Genomic DNA, 22,059 nt, shown 5'->3' with positions numbered 1-22,059 from the left:
AAAAAACAATCAATAAAAAAACAGACGAATGCTTAGTTATCCATGTGTGAAAGTGTCAGTATCACTTATAAGAACGAAGAAGATACACTACATTGTGTATAAGTACTTGCCTTGTGACATCCCATTTTTAATCCATATGGTTAATATAACATCAGTCCACCCTCTGCAGTTATGAAAAGTTAAACTCTTCTGGGAAGGTTTTCCACAAAGTTTATGAGTGTGTTTATGGGAATTTTGTTTTTAAGCGCATTTGTGAGGTTACGCACTGATGTTGGACAAGAATGCCTGGCTCTCAGTCTGCGCTCTATTTCATCCAAAAGTGTTCTATAGGGTTGAGGTCAGGATTGTGCAGGCCAGTCAAAGTCATCCACATCTAACTCTCTGATCCATGTCTTAATGAACCTCGATCTGTGCACTGATGCACAGTCGTGTTGGAACTGGGAGGGGCCATCTCCAAACTGTTCCCACAAAGTTGGAAATGTCCAAAATATTAGCCCCTGAGCTACAGTGAAAGGAACTCTGAATGCTTCCGCATACCAAGAGATTTTGGACAGTTAAACAGTTTGGGGATACCCCTTCCTCTTTCAACATGTCTGTGCACCACAAAGCAAGGTCCATTAAGACATGGATGACAGAGTCTGGTGTGGATGAACTTGACTGGCCTGCACAGAGTCCTGCCCTCCACCCGAGTGGACAGTGAGCCAGAGCTTCTCATCCAACATAAGTGTGTGACCTCACAAATATGCTCCTGGTAGAATGGGCAAAAATTCCCATAAACTCACTCCTAAATCTTGTGGAAAGCCTTCCCACAAGAGTTGAAGCTATTATAGCTGCAAAGGGCATCATATTATACCATATGGATTTAGAATGGGATATCACTTAAAATCATATGTGAATCAAGGCAGGTGAGCGAATCCTTTGGGCAATATAGTGTTTGTATAGTATAGTGGTATATTTTTACCCAAAAAGTTCAAGTAAAAATAAAAGCCACATATGCATGCACAGACAGAAGACTGTAGAACAACACTGAGTGTACAGAACGCGGTGCATGATGCCTGCAAGTGTTATCTAACCTGTCTGACAAGTTGAGAAGCATGACAGGTCAAACGGGACTGGGAGTCACCTGTGTATCTCGTCATCTGCAGCAAACAATGCCGCCATGAACTTTTTATTTATTTATTTGTTTGTTTCAGGTCAATAGTAAGTATTGAGCAAAATCAGAGGACCATCTTGCACCTGCTGTAGTGAACACTGAGAGCTTTGATCTGATAGGATAAGGGTCAGAGAAGCATCGCATCCGTATTGCTCCATATGTCATCGTCACAGAACAACAGAAACAGGTGTGAATTTCCATTCACTGACAGTATCTTCATGAGGCCATTGTCCTTCAAAGTCACATCAGCGAGTGTAAACACACTTTACTACAAGAGTACATTTTTTTTCTCCATGGTTTGCTTAGCAACTGCATGATTTGCAATGTGACTAATCTTTGAATGTCTCGTTTCATGTAATTATGCATTCTTAGAATACAGGTCAGTGGGACCCACTCACTGACATACTGTACAGTATTTTCCTGAGTTCAGCACCCTTTAGATATTCTGAAGCATACAAAGATCAGCATTGGACTGACATTGAAAACATTCTTCGCATCTACCCATTTTCTATACCGCTTATACAGTCAGCCTTACTGTGACTAGGGCGGAAATAAGTCAGCTCTTTTGAGTTATCTTTGGTGCACCACATCAAAGACAGCCAACAACATGATGGGCACATCCCTGCGAGTCTGAGGGTTTGTTCAAAGGCAGCACTCGAAAAGAGAGTTGAGAAAACGACTGTAGGTATACAACAGAAAGGAGAATTGGTGGGGGAGAACCAGCTGACTCACTGCAATCATCCGACTATTTGAGCTACCGCTGTTGCTTGGGGTAAAGTTCCATACCACCCCCCTCTGAAAAACACTGACGCTGTATAAAGATATCAGTCAGAGGTAAGAAATAAAGCATGGAAGAGCATCTTTTTTTTTCTTCTGAATATCCACTGAACAGACTGAAAGAGGTAATCAGCAAAAAAAAAAAAAAAAGCTAGTGAATAAACACCACTGCTACAACTAAAGCCTTGATCAAGTAGACAGCAACAGCATGAGCTCTGAGGAGGGGGCGATGTGTGGGTTATACATGCATTGTCAGTCTCAGCGCTATTAAATTTCAAATTCACAATTAATTACATGGCTATATACACTCACTGGGCACTTCGTTAAGTAATCCTTGACAATCTAATTAGATTCAATATAAGAGCTGTCTATTAAAAACAAATCTCCCTTTGAAAAGAGAATGCAACTAAGTAACTTACTGAGCCACAACCTTTCCCAAGATGAAACTATCGAAATTTGAATTCCTGATCCAGGTCATTATCACAAAAATTTAAAGCCATCTGATGAAACATACTAAAATTGAAATTTGTTTCTGAAATGCGTTTGTTGAAAGCAATTAAATCACACACGGTAAAATCTTAAAGGTGCGTTTGCACCATGTTTCTGTGAAAATGAGGGGAAGGGGGTGAGCTTCTGGCAGTACTTTGTGACATCACAACAGGTAAGACTAAACAATACCTCTAGCTCCGCCCTCTAAATGCACATTACTGTCACTTGCTATTCAAATGTTCCAACAACTCAAATGAAAGGGGCGACAGTGGGAGGATTAAAGTGCATCTATATTATCCCCCGGGTACAATTATGGTATACATTACCATGTAGTGAAGATAATACAAAGTATTTAAAGACATAGTAGAGAGCATAACTGAGCATTGTTATCTTTGGAAGAAGAATGTTTGATACAGATTATCTATTGCATCCATCTGAGATTTTGTTATGGGCAGTGAGCATGAACGCTGCATTCAAATGAAAGAGCAAAGCTTTAACATGGTGTTATCCACAAAGAGGCAACCTACTTCCAGTACGTCAGCTGCACAAGCAGGGATGACACTCAAGGAAGTTTTAAGGTTTATCTCATTGCCGCATGGGGGGGGGGGGGGGGGGGGTGAGAGTATCTGTGCATTTGCAGCCTTCTGCAATGCCAGACCCACAAACTAGGTTGAAACCAACTGAAATGACGTTTTTATTGATAAATTGCCTTCGAATGTGACGCAAACTCATACAGCCATCAAATACAGTATGCCTGAGGAAACCCTACACCTGACATTTAAAAATATTTTGCACATCTTGAATTATAATGTGAAATGTGCCATGCATGCAGTATATAACAGGAACATTAGAAACCAAGTAAGATTCTGGTGTGTGACTGTATGTGCACGCAAAAAAACAAACCTCATACAGTATATGTCATAATTTGAATGGCAGATTAAGTGTTTTGGGAAACCCTAGTAACACACTTGGGTATTCAAATGCATGCACAGAGTACAATAAAAAAAAAAAATATTGAAAAAGCCATAACAAAGCAATAGTCAAATTCATGTTGACGCTTCACACTGTGTTCAGTTGTGGAGTACATTGAGATGCTGAAGAGCATACAGAAAAGATGCTGCTGCCAAGTTTCTTGGCTGTTAGATGCATGAGTTGAATGCATGCTGACGAGGCAAAGCTGACGCAGCAGACAACGTGTGTGTGTGTGTGTGGGTGGGTGTGGGCGTGTGGGTGTGTTGCTATCTGACAAGAAAGCAGTTGGGCAATGAAATTAATCATTTAACAAAGGGACCCAGTAGAGCATGCACAGCATAGCATGATTGGGGTCTGCATATCAAAAGCACAGGATTGCTGGCAGGTTTTACTCTATGCTCATTGTTGTACAGGACTGTACCAACATTAGGGCAAGGGCAAAGCTGATGTATCCATCTCTCCACATTTTTGTTCCCATGTGCAACAAAATGTAATGAGTATTTTTAGACGATTCTATTCTATGTCCAACTTTGTGGGTACAGTTTGGAGCCACAAACAAACAACCATTCCCACTCACATTCACACCTATGGGCAATTGAGAGTCTTTGCTTTTGGAATGTGGTAGGAAGCTCGAGGACCTGGAAAAAAAAAACGTATGCAAGCCGGGGGTAGGACATTGTCACTGAGCTGCCCCACATTAAATTATTGTTTAAAAATCTTCTCATAAGCGTAGAACCTGTTCCAGCCACGAAGAGGTGACCATTTTCATAATACTGGAGCTGTAATCATCAGCTGTCCCAATATCTTTATGCATATGTGAGTCATTTTCATATAATTTGATCAATAACCATCAAGAAAAAAAAAATAATTTGAATTTAGCAATTGGTACGCCACCTTGGTTTTATATGCGTAGATGTCTCCCATGCGGAAAAAAAAAAAAAAAAAGTAACTTTGAAGACATTAAGATGTATTTGTGTTAGCGTCCATGGAAAAGGCACACTTTTAGACATTTTATAGGATTTTTACAGTAACTTACTGGCAACACTGTTGGCAGTACTGTCAAAAAATCTCCTGAAAAAAAGTGGGAGGTGAGTAGTCTGAATTGGATTCTGGAGTCATGCACCATTTGATACATCGTGCTTATACGCCAGCTGTAAATCATTATTTGCTCAATACTAGTTCATTAGCTTACCGAAATCAGGTGACATTCTCCGATTAAGCGATTGGCTCCTTTCTCGACCTCTACAATGAGAGAGAAACATACTGCTCCTACCAAACCCACATGTATAATAGAAGCATATTCAACAACCCCTTTCTACAAAGGTGCCACATTGTTCGTGTTCAGTATTTCTACATAAAAGATTTGTATGATCATTCTCTTTCTTGTATCATCGTATTTTCCCGCATGTGTCTCTTGTTATATCTGTGTCTCATTATTTACGCCGAAATGATTAAACACTGTCGGAGACATGAATATTACAATCCATGCTGGGAACATATATTACACTACATGTAAACATTGCTGTCATTTCAACAGTTATAGTTACAACATACCGTACAGTAAAATACTGTAAAATGGTCATACTTTAATTAAATATGGTTTCCACTGCATCGTGGGATTTTGGTTGACATCACACACTAGAAACAGAGCGTTGCTATATTTTTCTTAAATCAATGTTTTTATTAATTGTGGTGCTGATGAGTCACACAAGGAAAAAGGGAGCTATTTTGGCTTGCAGAAAAAGTAGGCCAACTTGAGTAATCACAAGAAAGTTCACACTTGTACCTAATGCAGTTGATCAGTCACCCGGTAATAGGTTATCTTCACTTTGCATGCAGCTTAGTGTTGCATCGTTCGCGAACGTTTCGTTCAAAAGAACGAATCATTTTAGTGATCGTGCTGAACTGAAACGAATGTACTGGCGATCGCCAAGGAGAGACGTAGTAGTTCGTATGTAGTGAATTCTCCTGCACTGCGTGAACCATATGGAAGCTCACTGTGAACTAGTACTACGAGTGATTCGTTTGTGCAAGGAACGACATATTACGCAACGAACGTACTCGTGATTGATTTTATTCGTTCGTCCTCACTGGGATAGCTTTTACTAGCGATCCGTTTCTCCAAGTGAACGGCCTAATGAGAGGCGGAGTACACCCTGAACTGGTCGCCAGCCAATCGCAGCCCACAGGTTTTTGGTTGTTTTTTTTTTTATCTCCCCCCCCCCCCCCTTTCCGAGTTTAAAGTATGTGACAACCACAACGCATAGTCCTTCAGTGTACATGTTGAGTGAACATGAAACTCAGGGCTGAATCGTGAAGTGAATGAGAAAGCGCTTGAATGATTCAGTGACCTAATCTTTTGACCAAAGCTTTTAAAAGGACTGATTGTAGTGATTTCGTAAACTCGCTGCATTGCAGTTGGCCTGACCGGGATGTCACTCTATCACTCACAACCCACAGTCAAGGGCTTCATGAAAATAAAGTGCAACATAAATGTAACGCAGGCGGCGGCACGGTCTACGACTGGTTAGAGCGTCTGCCCCACTGTTCTGAGGATCGGGGTTCAAACCCCAGCCCCGCCTGTGTGGAGTTTGCATGTTCTCTCCGGGCACTCTGATTTCCTCCCACATCCCAAAAACATGCATGGTAGGTTAATTGATGACTCTAAATTGCCCGTAGGTGTGAATGTGAGTGCAAATGGTTGTTTGTTTGTATGTGCCCTGCGATTGGCTGGCAATCCAGTTCAGAGGTCTACCCCGCCTCCTGCCCGATGACAGCTGGGATAGGCTCCTGCACGCCCGCGACCCTTGTGAGGAGGAGCGGCTCAGAAAATGGATGAATGGATCAATGTAACGCGAGGCTCAAATAAGACACACATTCAACGAACTACGGGTAACATAAACACACATTATTCATGTTACATTAATCTTGATTGTTCCTGAACATTAGGGATTAACAATCTTTATTACAGCAACGGTTCAACATTTCATGGTGCAATGCATGCTGGGAGTCACGTGGCTTCTGTTATAAAATACAATAACTCTCTGCGTGACATCAAATAAAATCCCATGATGCAGTGGAAACTGTAGTTAATTATTGTAAAATCACTTTTAGATGTTTTACTGTATGGTGTGTGGTACATAACTGTAGAATTTACAGGAATGTCTAACAGCGCATATTGAACAATAGGAGAAAAATCATAAACTGTATATGCAATAATATAATTATCATCTTCAGAAAACGTGTTGCAAATCATGAAACTTCATTTTGGACAGCTAACGTTAACGATATTTTGGCATTAAAACTTTGCAAAATGTGACTTTTGGTATATTGTTTTTTCTTTCTTTCTTAGAAATAACAATGATGAGCTTTTAATGGACAACAAGTGCCAATAATTGAAATCCTCGTCAATAAAATGAATGGATTTTCAAAGGGAAACTGAGTGGGCCATGTCTTGACTGTTATTGATCCAATGATGATATGAGCATGACCCATATGTTCCCCTCAACCCCTGAGAACCTCTGTGCATAGAGATCAAGTTGAAAGCACACCCAACGAAAAGCACTACAGCAATTGGGCGTCACACATAGACAAGCCTGAGCGTGCAGGCAAACGCAGCAAATGCAATTTCTCCCACAGTATGCTGCTCGCAACGTCTCAGCGGGTGCGCTCGACAGGCTTAGGCGCACACCCGAACAGCTGATCGGCGAAGCTGCACGCAACTCGATCGACAGCAGAGCCCGCATGATGATGTCGACGCTCATCGGGGCCGAGTGGGCACACACAGGCGTCCCGATTCTTCATTCATTCCTCCTCCAGTAGAGGTCGATAAGCAAGCAAAGCCAAAGTCCACGCACGTTGTCAGGTCGTTTCCCTTTTTTGCGTAGCGGCGACATCACGTGTGTTGATATTATGCGTAAATAACAAGGCGGCTGGCAACAACTCGCCCGGAAGATTTCACGTCAAAGAAGGCGGATATTATGACGACATGAACGAAAGGGTGCATGGGGAGGTAAAAAAAAATAAAAAATGAATACAATTAAAATAAATAATAATAATAATAATAAAGAAATCAACATACCTTGTTAGAACGACATCCGGGAGGAGGGCAGGGTGGATGCTGCGTACGGGTGAAGTCAGTCCTCAGCGTTTACTCCCCCCGTATGGCCAAAAAAGAAAGAAGGGCAGCAGCGCGTGTCGTGTACGTGCGTGCGTGTTTTGCCGGTGAAAAGAGAGAGAGAGAGAGAGAGAGAGAGCGGAGGAGGAGGAGGAGAGAAAAAGAGGGAGGGATGGAGGGAGGCAGGAAGGAAACGCACGCATGCATTCAGTTTTGTCACTTGAGTGAAATGCGTAAAACCGGTCTTTCTTTCTCCCACCCGCCACCCACCCAATAAATGTGCAGCTATGTTGGCCTACTCACAATTTAGATGACGGTGCAAACAATGTGCTACAATCCCGTCTGTATTGCGCGAATGTGTCAATAGTTGCGCACCGTGAAACGGCGAAGGGGCGAGGTTTCATTTCGCTTTCAGTTCAACCTCCCCTGTTTTTTTTTTTTTTTTTTTTTTTTTTTTTAAATGAAATATTTAAAAGGCTAGCCCACGTTACATAAGAAGGCGCTATGTCGTCAGTACATTCCCTTTGCTTGCATCACCGAGTCAAACATCACAACCTTCAGCGCCTTACCATTCATTCAAGTCATTGGATTCAGCAGCAGCACAAAAGCCAATGCAACCACTTGCCTGTTTGTTTGTTTGTTTGTTTGTTTGTTTTCTTTTAAAGGAGCCACTTTGTGAAGCGCGAACATACTGTGCAGATATTTGCACCTATTTGTTAGATCAAGATGTTATTTTGGAGGACAATCTGAGTTTCTCGGTTAACTTTCTCGCGCTCACAGGTTTAATTAATCACTTTGCTTCTAATTTGGATGCATGGTCCTTTCATAATTAAATAAAACATGTAATGTGTATATTGCTTAAGTCTTATCTATACCAACAAACAAAATAACTTTGTTCATTGGTTTTATTTATTTATTTTTTATTAATTGACCTCACTTAGGTTTTTTTTTTTAAATATATAAAAAATCTGATGACATGAAAACATACACAGATGCCAAGTGTATGACAAAGCAACAAGTAGCACATCACAATTAAATATAAAATGTACTTATTAAACAATCGGAGTCATTCACAGCGGCAGTGACATTTTGACACGATACTCAAACTGTAGACGTTTGGCTTTTAAGTGGAGGGCATTTACATCCAAATCTGCTTGTTCTTCATTTTCCCTTCAGTTTTTGTCTTCAGCAGGTGAAATGCATGCGTGCATGCTCAATCTGATTTAGGTCAGGTGATTGACTTGGCCATTGCATAACATTCCACTTCTTTGCCGGGGGTTCCCGGGCCGTCAGGAGCCGGTGGTTTGGGGAGGGGGTACTGTCACGCCATTTCTCCATTTTAACTCTAGGGTGGTCACTCCTTTTGGAGTTAAGTTCTCACTGATTCTATTTCAATAGTAAAACTTTCCATTTTATCATTGATGGTTATTGACAAGTTATCAAGAACCTTGTGAGAGAGACCTTCTTCAATATGAATGAAACCCAAATCCCTTCATGAAGAAATTTCTATATATCCATTTTTTCTGTTACAGCGATGACATTGAAGGTTTTTATTTTTTAATTGACTTCTTTTCCACTTTGAACATTTGCATAAATACTTATATTAAATTGGATACTGGATATATTATAGTCATATTTAATGGGAGTTTTGAATTATTCTTCTGTATAGTAGCAACAATTTTCATTGTTAGCAAGCAGCGTCTGATCGGGATCTGTCTGGTTCGAATTCCGTCACGAGTAATGTTTGCAACGAGAGAGCAATGTGAAAATCAAGCTATGAGAGACTGTCAAATTTTTCAATTTGAGCCATTTGAGCCGAGTACACACCCCACTTGAATTCTCGGATACAGCATTTGGTTTGATAAAGACCTTACAGTTGACAGTCCAACTGGTCTGAATTTTGGCCTGTTTTTTTTTTTAGCTGTCTTGCCTTCCTCGATATCTTTGCTTTTTTTTTTTTTTTTTTTTCTTTAGGTGCACATTGATGTAAATGTTTGTGCCATTTAATTTCTTTCCCTGTCTGTAGATCCATTTTCTTTTTTCTTTTGGTAAAACGAATAATTATTGCCGGTATGGTGGGCTTCTCCTTAATCTTAACTGGTAGAGGGTGGCATGTGTGAATATCACAAGTTATGTCAGCGTTCCTGCTAGGAAGAAATGCTGTTACCTGGTCCTCCGTGGTCACATCCTGTTCATTTCTGCTCTCCGACCCAATGCCTTTCACTGCTTGCAGGTAACGTGGTTTTAATTGCCAAACCAGAAATGATTAATGAAAGCCAGGCTAAGGCTAGCCGAGGTCCAGGCTATAATAGGTGGAAGGCCAGGCCAAGCCAACAGAGGTTCAGACTGTAGCAGATGGAAGGCTTTGAGAATAAGCCTTCCTTAGTTCACTTGTTTTGTTTAAAATTAATGCAAATAACATGATATAACACGTAAACACAATGCACAATCAGACCTCACAAACAGCCTTGAATTGGCTGCTAGGATTTGAGACAAATGAAGTGCTCATTCCATGTTTCTCAGAAAAGTCCCATAAAAGTTGCATTTTCATTGGTTTTGCTCTTTGGACAGTGTGAGACTGATGCATGGTTCATTTTGTGCACTAATTAAATACAACACCAATTCCAATGAAGTTGGAACGTTGTGCAATGCATGCAAACTCCATACAGGCGGGTCGGCGATTGAATCCCAGTCCTCAGAACTGTGAGGCAGATGCTCTAACCAGTCGTTCACCGTGCCGCAAACAGACTACAATGATTTGCAAATCATGTTCAACCTATATTTAATTGAATAAACTACAAAGACAAGATATTTAATGTTCCAACTGATAAACTATATTGTTTTTAGCAAATAATCATTAACTTTATTTAACTTAAAATTTTATGGCTTTAACAAATTCCAAAAAGGCTGGGACAGGTGGCAAAAGTTGAGGAATGCTCATCAAACACCTGTTTGGAACATCACACAGGTGAACAGGCTAATTGGGAACAGGTGGGTGCCATGATTGGGTATAAAAGGAGCTTCTCTGAATTGCTCAGTCATTCACAAGCTGCATCCCACAGGTGAACAGGTGAATTGGGAACAGGTGGGTGCCATGATTAGGTATAAAAGGAGCTTCCCTGAATTGCTCAGTCATTCACAAGCAACGATGGGGCAAGGTTCACCTCTTTGTGAACAAGTGCGTGAGAAAATAGTCGAACAGTTTGAGGACAATGTTCCTCAATGTACAATTGCAAGGAATTTAGGGATTTCATCATCTACGGTCCATAATATCATCAAAAGGTTCAGAGAATCTGGAGAAATCACTGCATGTAAGCGGCAAGGCCCAAAACCAACATTGAATGCCCGTGACCTTCGATCCCTCGGGCGGCACTGCATCAAAAACCGACATCAATGTGTAAAGGCTATCGTCACATGGGCTCAGGAACACTTCAGAAAATCAATGGCAGTAAATACAGTTCGGCGCTACATCCGTAAGTCCAACTTGAAACTCTACTATGCAAAGCAAAAGCCATTTATCAACAACCCCCAGAAACGCTGCCGGCTTCTTTGGGCCCAAGCTGAAGTAAGATGGACTGATGCTTGATGTACAGATTCATCTGTTCCACAGTCCGGGGTCTCTGATGTCGTATTTTACGCTTCATAATGAGCCACACATTTTCAAAGGGAGACAGGTCTGGACAGCAGGTAGGACAGTGTAGTACCCGCACACTTTTACTGCGAAGCCACCCTGTTGTAATACGTGCAGAATGTGGTTTGGCATTGTCTTGCTGAAATAAGCAGGGGCGTCCACAAAAAAGACGTTGCTTGGATGGCAGCATATGTTTCTCCAAAACCTGTATGTACCTTCCAGCATTAATGGTGCCTTCACAGATGTGTACGTTACCCATGGCATTAGCATTAACACAGCCCCATACAATCACAGATGCTGGCTTTTGAACTTTGCGTCCATAACAGCCCGGATGGTTCTTTTCCTCTTTGGCCCTGAGGACACGACGTCCACAATTTCCAAAAACAACTTGAAATGTGGACTCGTCAGACCACAGAATACTTTTCCACTTTGCATCAGTCCATCTTAGATGAGCAGGGGCCCAGAGAAGCCGGCTGCGTTTCTGGGTGTTGTTGATAAATGGCTTTTGCTTTGCATAATAGAGTTTCAAGTTGCACTTACGGCTGTAGCGACGAACTGTATTTACTGACACTGGTTTTCTGAAGTGTTCCTGAGCCCATGTGGTGATATCCTTTACACATTGATGTGGGTTTTTGATGCAGTGCCACCTGAGGGATCGGAGGTCACAGGCATTCAATGTTGGTTTTCGGCCTTGCCGCTTACATGCAATGATTTCTCCAGATTCTCTGAACCTTTTGATGATATTATGGACCGTAAATGATGAAATCCCTAAATTCCTTGCAATTGTACATTGAGGAACATTGTCCTTAAACTGTTCGACTATTTTCTCACGCGCTTGTTCACAAAGAGGTGAACCTCGCCCCGTCTTTGCTTGTGAATGACTGAGCAATTCAGGGAAGCTCCTTTTATACCCAATCATGGCATCCACCTGTTGCCAAATTTGCTTGTTGCCTGTGGGATGTTCTTTCTCAGTCTTTTTTGCCCCTGTTTCCTTCCAACAATCTGCATCACTCACGACTCTCTCTCTGTCTGGGATGCTTAGAACTCGATGTGATACTCTTTTCACCTCTGTGACATACTTAGCTAACTCTTCCTTTTAAAATAACCCTTACTCCGTTTCTCTTCCCATCTACACCATGGTAAAATAATTTTAACAGTGCCCCTATTGAAAATTATGCAGGATTTAGCTTATTGAATTACAAAAAAAAAAAAAAAAAAAAAAAACATGGGCCAACTCGGCCGAGAATGGAACGGCCATTCAGGAGTTGTCCCGAAATTCCAAATGACCACTTTGCCCATGAGTGATAATGTGACAGTGACAAGGTTTGCTCATTACTGGAAACAAAGTAATGTAATCTGGTCTCACGCTAATGTTCCACTGAGCCGTCATCTATCAAAAGCTTCACTTTATGTTGGTACATATTGACTTTGATAAATGCATTCCATCCATTTGTTAGCATTTATATATGTTTTTTTGCAGGGCATATGATATATAGCCAATCCAAGCATGTTCTGTGTAGGAGAGAAATCATAACGCTACAGCTATTAGAGTTGGTAAGCTTACAATCAATAAAGGAACCTGGGAAAATACATAAACTGTCCCTAATGGTAATTTCTTTTTTTAATAGCTTTAACAGCATCTCTCAAACACATGAAATGTTATGGTCTTCTGTAACAAAAATAATGTAATGTTTTTATACATTTTGATAGGTAAATGTTGAGGTGCGCCAACAAATCTATGTTTGTATTTAAAGTGCAATCTTGAAGAAGACTAGTTTGAAAGCATTAGTTTAAGCCTCAAAGTAGACGGGCACATTGTCTAAAAGTATATGATACAATGAGGAGAAAAGTGATTGCAATTTCAAGGGTCTGACTGACAGAGCCCTCGATGAGTATTTTCAATTAGTGGCATTGAAGTCTTTTTTTTTAACAGGGCCTCATTGCCCCTGTAGTCACTGATATTGGAGTACAACCCCAATTCCAATGAAGTTGGGACATTGTCCATCCATCCATTTTCTGAGCCGCTTCTCCTCACTAGGGTCGCGAGCGTGCTGGAGCCTATCCCAGCTGTCATCGGGCAGGAGGCGGGGTACACCCTGAACTGGCTGCCAGCCAATCGCAGGGCACATACAAACAAACAACCATTTGCACTCACAGTCACACCTACGGGCAATTTAGAGTCTCCAATTTATGCATGTTTTTGGGATGTGGGAGGAAACCAGAGTGCCCGGAGAAAACCCACGCAGGCACGGGGAGAACATGCAAACTCCACACAGGCGGGACCGGGGATTGAACCCGGGTCCTCCGAACTGTGAGGCTGACGCTCTTACCAGGCGTCCACCGTGCCGCCAAGTTTAGGACATTGTGTTAAACATAAATAAAAACAGAATACAATGATTTGCCAATCATGTTCACCCTATATTTAATTGAATACACTACAAAGAAAAGCTATTTAATGTTCAAACTGATAAACTATCGTTTTTTAGCAAATAATCATGAACTTAGAAGTTTATGGCTGCAACAGGTTCCAAAAAAAGCTGGGACAGGGTCATGTTTATCACTGTGTTACATCACCTTTTCTTTTAACAACATTCAATAAACGTTTGGGAACTGAGGACACTAATTGTTGAAGCTTTGAAGGTGGAATTCTTTCCCATTCTTGCTTGATGTACAGATTCAGCTGTTCAACAGTCCGGGGTCTCCGTTGTCATATTTTCCTGGCATATTCACCTTTAGATTTATTCCAGTCAGAGAGACGGAGAAACAAATAAGAAAAAAAGATGAAAAAAATTAATCATGGCAAAGATAAAAACATATTGAGTCCATCTAGTGTGGCCCAGGCCGGATCTTCCCCATGTCATTTCATAATGTTGAACATCTGTAGCAACATTTGGCTACATAGTTTATTTGTTACATATTAAAGCAACACAAAAATGGTCTCACATTGTTAGCATTCAGCTGTGGTTTATTGAAATGGCTCACAAACCACTGTCCTCCTGACATGTTAAAGTTTGGCATGTAATGATAAATTGCATCCAGCTACTGCTGATTGCCAGTGCTTTGGAAAGGGCTCCGAGGACATCAAGCGCATCCTGTCTCTTCCCTGTCTGATGCTTTTACCCTGTTGTCCTTCCCTGCTATCTGCTGACCCGGACAGGGCTATTTCCTTCTTTCCATTTGTTCCACCATCACATGAACTTTCCCTAGGTGGTGGAATGCACTCTGGCTAAAACATGAATTGTGTTATCAAAATGCAGTTGTAAAGAACATAGACATTTGAACAGCCAAACAACACAGTTTGTTTTTACAAGGACATAATATTTCAATAAATGAAAGGGATGTGTCAAAATGATTAATGAACTTGTATCAACTTTATTTGGCTTTTTGGACATTTCAAAACTCTTTTAAAAGAACACATATAACTATTTCATATCTGCAATTTAAGATAAAGTGAATGAACTCCTGTCATAAAAGAAAGTCCAAGTTTAAGTCTCCAGAAACAAAGACAAAAACTATGAAGTGATGATTTATTTTAAATGGGCGGGCTCAAGCTTCAGTGCTTTCTTCCCATGGTCCCTATAATTTAGGCTTGACTAGGATCTGCGCATTATCCGGGGTCAGAGGCGAAGCAGACTGTCATGTTCCACTATGCATTTTAGTTCTGATAATTGCAGGAGGCCAAGCAGCTACCTCACAGCTGCACAGGAAACATGCCGTGACATCCTGAACCAGGTGACCCTTTTGCTTGGCAGGTATGTGTCCAATAGCCTGTTGCTACGGATCCGGCAATATCTTGGCTCTTTAAGACAATAGAGGCACCGCTGCCATCAATGTCAACTTTGGTCACAAGCTAGTGAATATTTGTATTGGGGCAGAAAGTGATGACATCAAGCATTGACATCATTGCCGCGTCGTTGCTTTCAGTGGCAAAGGTTGCGGTTGGAAGGATAAAACAATGAATGAATGAAAACAATTCTCAGTCAAAGTCCAATTATTGACCCAATTCACCACTATAACCTACAAATTTCAGGTAGGCAGCAACTTTAAGACTGCTACTATCTAAACTACTATCTGGATGCACAGCTGTTGCTGGACTTTGATTTCCTTAAGTGATTTTATTTCAAATGGCGAGCACCAGAAAGCAGCAACTAAAGGTTTGAGTTGCTGTTTAACCGATTTTATGGATTTAATCAGCGTGGTTTGACTATAATCCCTAGTTTCTTAATAATGTGCTCTTAAATGCACTTTGCACATACATGTACAGTAATGATGTCTATTTAAGTTTGGAAAATGATGTGTGCTTTCTAAGTAGTGGTGGTAAACTCGGTTCAGTTTATGGCTATTCTGTGTCACTCACTAAAATGATCTGGTTCACTTGCGTCACTTGAGTCAGTGTTGAATGATTGTGAAATTGCATCTTGAAGAAATTAAGGAAAAATGAAGTGCACTTCTAGGCTAGCAATAGAGCTGTTGATTTAGTCTCAACTATCTTATGCCACACCTATTTCTTTTTTTTATAGTCTCTGATGTCCTTTAATCAGGTTTGAAGGAAAATTTGGGTTGGAAATGCCCAGGATGCCCTTTTTCAAGCTATTTTACGTGGTCCAAAACGGAAGCTTTTTTTGGCGATTTCCACTGGGTCCTGTGAATCCCCCACGAGATTGGAGGGAATTTTACTATTAATCACAGGATTGGGCAGGAGTGGGTACAAAAGTCAAAGGGTGTAGATGGGTGTGGATAGGTTTCCAGTGACTTTCAAGACATTAATACAAACGGAGCAGGATGGACTGGGAGCAAAAATTATTGGGGGGGGGGGATTCTGTAAAATTTTGGCTCGGGATTCAGAGGGTATGGGATCAATCTCTGGGAGTGGGAGGGAGCGAATTAATCTCTGGAGGAGTGGAAAGGAGCAGGTGTCAAAATCCACTCCTGTGTCAACCTCTAGTCCATATATGTCAAACTCAGGCCCGGGGACCAAATTTGGCCCACGATGTAATTATATTTTGCCCGCAAGACCATATCAAATGTGTATTAGAGCTGGCCCGCCAGTATAAAGCACATGCGCCACTAATAATACAAATCCCAGAATGCTTTGCTGGTGTGTTGGCCCATCAGTCTAGACCGGCGAGCGCCCCTTCCCTTTCTGTTGCAGTTGTTAGCAACTCTGCTACCAGTCTCCTTGGGCAAATTTACACTTCCCCTTCCCAAAAATGGCCAAACGAAAGATGGAAAACAGTTAACTTCCAAGACAGATGGGAGGCAGATTATCTGTTCACTAAAGTAAAAGACAGACCTGTTTGTCGTGTGCGGAGCAACGTGGCTGTAACAAAGAATATAAAATCATTGAATTTTTTTTTTTTTTTTAATGCTCTTTATCAACTCCTAGGGTGGGACTGTTAATAGTTTGAAGTTTGGATTTTTATTGAAGGACATTCTTATTTTTTGGGGTTGTTTTGTTGTTGGCCTTTGAAAAAAGATCTACATCAAAAAGAAAGGTAGTTGGACGTAGATAAATAGAAGATAGAGAGAGAGACGAATTCATGTTATCCATTTAAATACAAAACAACAAACAAATACCACTGAGGTCTTTTATCGCAAATTTGATTTCTCATGTTTCTCATATTAAAGTTTGTTCATTCCAGATTCAGTGTTTAAGCAAAATGTAAGTTTGTTGTCATATGATAAACCTTAATGCTACATTTCTGCAGAGAAGGGAAATATGCACATCGCAGTGATTTTTCATTAAATATTGAGTTCAGCCCGTGACGTTGTCCCTGTTTTTAATTTTGGCCCACTGTGAATTTGATTTTGACACACCTCCTCTAGTCCAAAAGGCCTGGCAGATGAGGCAACTGGATGTTTCATTATTATTCAATATATAAATAAGCTTTGCTCTGATTGGATCCCTGCTCTCCTTAATTTGAATATGGGAAACTGCTTTGCTCTGATTGGTAACTGTTGGAGAAGACAAACCACTCAACGACTCGTTATTGCTGATCAAACCGCAATCAATTGGCACGATTGCCAAGGAGGAAACAAATTTCCCTGGCTGCTATAGCTATATTAAAATAATACAAAGCCAGGCAGTCTCAAAAATAAAGGAGAAAGTGTGGATATTTGAAAGGCTATTGGCAATTTTAGCCACAGGTACTTATGAAATTAAAAATACAGTTTAAATTTAGATTTTGTAAAAACACTATATATATATATATATATATATATATATACACACACACACACACATATAGTGTTGCCGACAGATTCGCACATCTCCTTCACAATTCTGATGTCATGGGTTCAAATCCGACCTCCCTGTGTGGAGTTGGCATGTTCTCCCCGTGCCTGCGTGGGTTTTCTCCGAGTACCCCGGTTTCCTTCCACATTCCAAAAGCATGCGTGGCCGGTTGACTGAAGACTCTAAATTGTACATAGGTGTGAATCTGAGTACAAATGGTTGTTTGTCTATATATATGCCCTGTGATTGGCTGGCGACCAGTTCAGGATGTACCCCGCCTCTCTCCTTATACACACACACACACACACGCACACACACACGCACACGCACGCACACACACACGCACACGCACACACACACACACACACACACACACACGCATATATCACATCTTGTCACCCTTCAAATAAGCCCACTGACAAGTTTGAAGACACCTGTGATGCTAATTAGAGGACACACCATGTTTGAACGAGTCCCTGTGGTCAGTTCAAATCATTATTATTATTTATTATTATTCTCCAAGTGCCATCATCATGCAGGTACCTTCAGTTTCATGAGTTTGTTTTTTAAAACAATTCCGAAATTTCAAAAGCAATGTCTGATTTTCATTGGTTTATTTTCATGAAATTTTCATTTCACTAATTAGAAGACACGCCTTTTTTAAAACATATTTTCAATCTTTTCTATGGATTGAAATCATTTGAAATAATTCTGTTCAACTACAATTCAAAAGCAACGTCTGATTTTCATTTGTTAATCATTTTTTTATGTATTACTTTTGTCAGATTCAAGTTATTTTGGTGACCACTGTGGGTTTTTCTTTCATTAACAGAGGGGTGTTCAATGCCTCCGTTTGCCTTTTTTTATTATTTTTGTAATTAAATCCTTTTGAGGATACTCCACTGCCTTGGCTTGTCTGTGTCGCGTGTGCGTTTGGTTCCACCTGCCTCTTGCCTTCGCTCCACCACAATGAATCTACGCGACACTTGTGTGGTCTGTAGATGTAGCTGAAGCGTGGTATTGCAGGTATGCACACCATCGTAAATTTAATAGGCAAATGCAGATGGTGCACACTCGCAGCTCCAGGTTTGATGCCATGAACTTGAGGCCAGCCATGAATTTGTACTCTTAGCCTCTAGAGGTCACCATTACACTATTGTACTTTTGTCTATTCCACATCCACTTCCAAAGCCTTAGATTTCTAAAAAAAAAAAAAAAAGAAAACAATTAGTGAGGGACTAAAAACCATATATACTAACCCACAGTAAACATCCACTGGCTTAAGCGGTTGCTTGTTGCATTCTACTTCCCGTAGTGTTAAACATGCACTGAGTACATATTCTATAAACGATTCCTTTAAAAAACTGGGAGAGATATTTAATCGTTTGACGATGTAGGGCAAATTGTCACAAACAACTGAACTGATATGTTGTACAGTTTACCATTTTAGATACAGCCCACTGTATCAAATATGGTGAATTATGTACACACAAATTAGACTATGAAAATACAACCCCAATACCAATGAAATTGGGACGTTGTGTTAAACAAATATAAAAACTGAATACAATGATTTGCAAATCACGTTCAACTTAAATTTAATTGAATACTCAACAAAGACAATATATTTAATGTTCAAACTGATAAACTTTATTGTTTTTAGCAAATAATCATGAACATGGAATCTTATGGCTGCAACACGTTTCAACAAAGCTGGGACAGGGTCATGTTTACCCCTGTGTTACATCACCTTTTCTTTTAACAACATTCAATAAACGTTTAAGAACTGAGGACACTAATTGTTGAAGCTTTGTAGGTGGAATTCTTTCCCATTCTTGGTTGATGTACTGCTTCAGCTGTTCAACAGTCCGGGGTCTCCGTTGTCGTATTTTACACTTCATAATGCGTCACACATTTTCAATGGGAGACAGGTCTGGACTGGAGGCAGGCCAGTCAAGTACCCGCACTCTTTTACGACGAAGACACGCTGTTGTAACACGTGCAGAATGTGGTTTGGCATGGTCTTGCTGAAATAAGCAGGGGCGTCCATGAAAAAGATGTTGCTTGGATGGCAGCATATGTTTCCTGTATGTACCTTTAAGCATTAATGGTGCCTTCACAGATTTGTAAGTTACCCATGCCATTGGCACTAACACAGCCCCATACCATCACAGATGCTGGCTTTGTCATGAACGGAACAGAGGATACGACCCAAAAATGCACGACTCCAAAACAAATGGATAGTTTCAAAAAGAGAGGTTTAATATACGGGCAGAGGTCAGTACACAGACAGGCAATCCAAAAAAGGCAACAGTATCCAAAAACGTGAGGCAAAAAGGCGAGGTCGATAATCGGAACAGGGTCTCGTCGTACTGTGAGTCTTTAACGTGGAAACAAGGAATGCTGGAACGCAACAACAAGGCACAACGAACTGGCGACAAAAAAGAATGAGACACAAGGTTAAATGCAAGGGGTAATTAGGGTGAACGAGGCACAGGTGGTGAAGATGCACTCAGGAGCAGGTGTGTATGAAACAGGGGGAAGGCAAAAACCGGAACACTTTGCGTCCATAACAGTTCGGATGTTTTTTCCCCTCTTTGGCCCAGAGGACACGATGTCCCCAATTTCCAAAAACAATTTGAAATGTGGACTCAGAATATTTTTCCACTTTGCACTATTTTTCCACTTTGCATCAGTCCATCTTAGATGAGCTCGGGCCCAGAGAAGCCGGCGGCGTTTCTGGGTGTTGTTGATAAATGGCTTTTGGTTTGCATCGTAAAGTTTCAAGTTGCACTTGCATCTGTAGCACCGAACTGTATTTATTGACATTGGTTTTCTGAAGTGCTCCTGAGCCCATGTGGTGATATCCTTTACACATTGATGCCAGTTTTTGATGCAGTGCCGCCTGAGGGATCGAAGGTCACGGGCATTCAATGTTGGTTTTCGGCCTTGCCGCTTACATGCAGTGATTTCTCCAGTTTCTCTAACCTTTTGATGATATTATGGACCGTATATGATGAAATCCCTAAATTCCTTGCAATTGTACATTGAGGAACATTTTCCTGAAATTGTTCGACTATTTTCTCACACACTTGTTCACAAAGAGGTGAACCTCGCCCCATCTTTGCTTGTGAATGACTGAGCAATTCAGGGAAGCTCCTTTTATCCCCAATCATGGCACCCACCTGTTCCCAATTAGCTTGTTCACCTGTGGGATGTTCCAAACAGGTGTTTGATGAGCATTCCTCAATTTTCTCAGTCTTTTTTGCCACCTGTCCCAGCTTTTTTGGAAGGTGTTGCAGCCCTAAAATTCTAAGTTAATGATTATTTGCTAAAAACAATACAGTTTATCAGTTTGAACATTAAATATCTTGTCTTTGTAGTGTATTCAATTTAATATAGGTTGAACATCCATCCATCCATCCATTTTTTGAGCCGCTTTTCCTCACTAGGGTCACGGGCGTGCGGGAGCCTATCCCAGCTATCATCGGGCAGGAGGTGGGGTACACCCTGAACTGGTTGCCAGCCAATCGCAGTCGCTTGAACATGATTTGCAAATCATTGTATTCTGTTTTTTTTTTAATTAACACAAAGTCCCAGTTTCATTGGAATTGGGGTTATATTATAATAAGTGAAAAATTAAATTGCACGCCCACATTCCCACTGAGCGGGAGCTGTTTACCATATATTTGTTTCACTTTTACCTCAAGTATAAATGCCCATCATCAATATACAGGAGCAACGAGAAGTTTACATACAGTTTAAAGAATAACACATACAACAAGTTAGAGATATTTTTTTATTTTTTTAACCTGTCCTGTTCAGCTGCCTGCGATTGGCTGGCAACCAGTTCAGGGTGTACCCCGCCTCCTGCCCGATGACAGCTGGGATAGGCTCCAGCACGCCCGCGACCCTAGTGAGGAGAAGCGGCTCGGAAAATGGATGGATGGATGTTCAGCTGCATGGCCATGCAGAATGGTGGCTCTGTATGCCTTTTGTGCTGGAACAGTTTTGCTGTGCTTATTTTTTTATTTTTTGTATACTCATTCATTCATTCATCTTCCGTTCCGCTTAGTGATGTTTATTTAAAATGCATCCGGACAGAAAAAGGTTTTAGGGGACAGAGGGACAGAATGGACAAGGGGACTAGGGATGCAAACCACAGCAGAACAATAGTTAGAGTGTCTATATTTGACCACGAGTAATGTTACAAAAGTCAAATTGTGTTCTTATTTGTGGACGGGGGGGCGGCCACTAACAGGGCCCAACTCAGGACCCAGCTGCCACCCAAAAAAGGTCACAGCTGGCCAAACGCAAGCCCATGCTAAGTGCCCACCGCGAGCAATGACAGTCGAGGGCGCCAGAAGAGGAATGTGTGGACCCAAGAGGGGGGATTGGAGGGAAGGGGTGACCTACAGCTTCCTGCGGAATACAACCGAAGGGGGGGCAGGCTCCAGGAATCAAGCCAAGAGAAATGTGAATACACACCACCCACCCTATTACTATGGTTACCAGGTCCCCGACTGGCAACCAGTATTCCTGTGCCGTGATTGTGTGTGGTGGGAGGGTGCATTCAAAATGGGGAGACTGGTGGAGGTGAAGCGAGACGATCACCTGCAACCGTCACTCCCACCCAGGCCAACCAGCTCCCCAAAGGATGTGTATGCGGTGCGTTAGAAATCCGC

General features: G+C 41.3%; 1 protein-coding gene across 7 annotated transcripts in view; it reads right to left on the bottom strand.

Moving 5' to 3' along the window:
* LOC133409240 (band 4.1-like protein 1) overlaps window positions 1-7,729 on the bottom strand; it is a 98,844-nt gene extending 91,115 nt beyond the window's left edge. For 2 of the 7 annotated variants that reach the window (XM_061689004.1, XM_061689003.1), the window contains exon 1: window positions 7,473-7,729. The gene's annotated coding sequence lies outside the window, so the exon portion shown is untranslated. The remainder of the gene's footprint in view (window positions 1-7,472) is intronic. The other 5 variants (XM_061689009.1, XM_061689010.1, XM_061689007.1 and 2 more) reach the window with 4 other exon arrangements.
* Between the last annotated feature and the right edge of the window lie 14,330 nt (window positions 7,730-22,059).

Source organism: Phycodurus eques, chromosome 10 (genome assembly GCF_024500275.1).
Source record: "Phycodurus eques isolate BA_2022a chromosome 10, UOR_Pequ_1.1, whole genome shotgun sequence".
NCBI lineage: Eukaryota > Metazoa > Chordata > Actinopteri > Syngnathiformes > Syngnathidae > Phycodurus > Phycodurus eques.
This window is presented reverse-complemented; position numbering and strand designations above follow the sequence as displayed.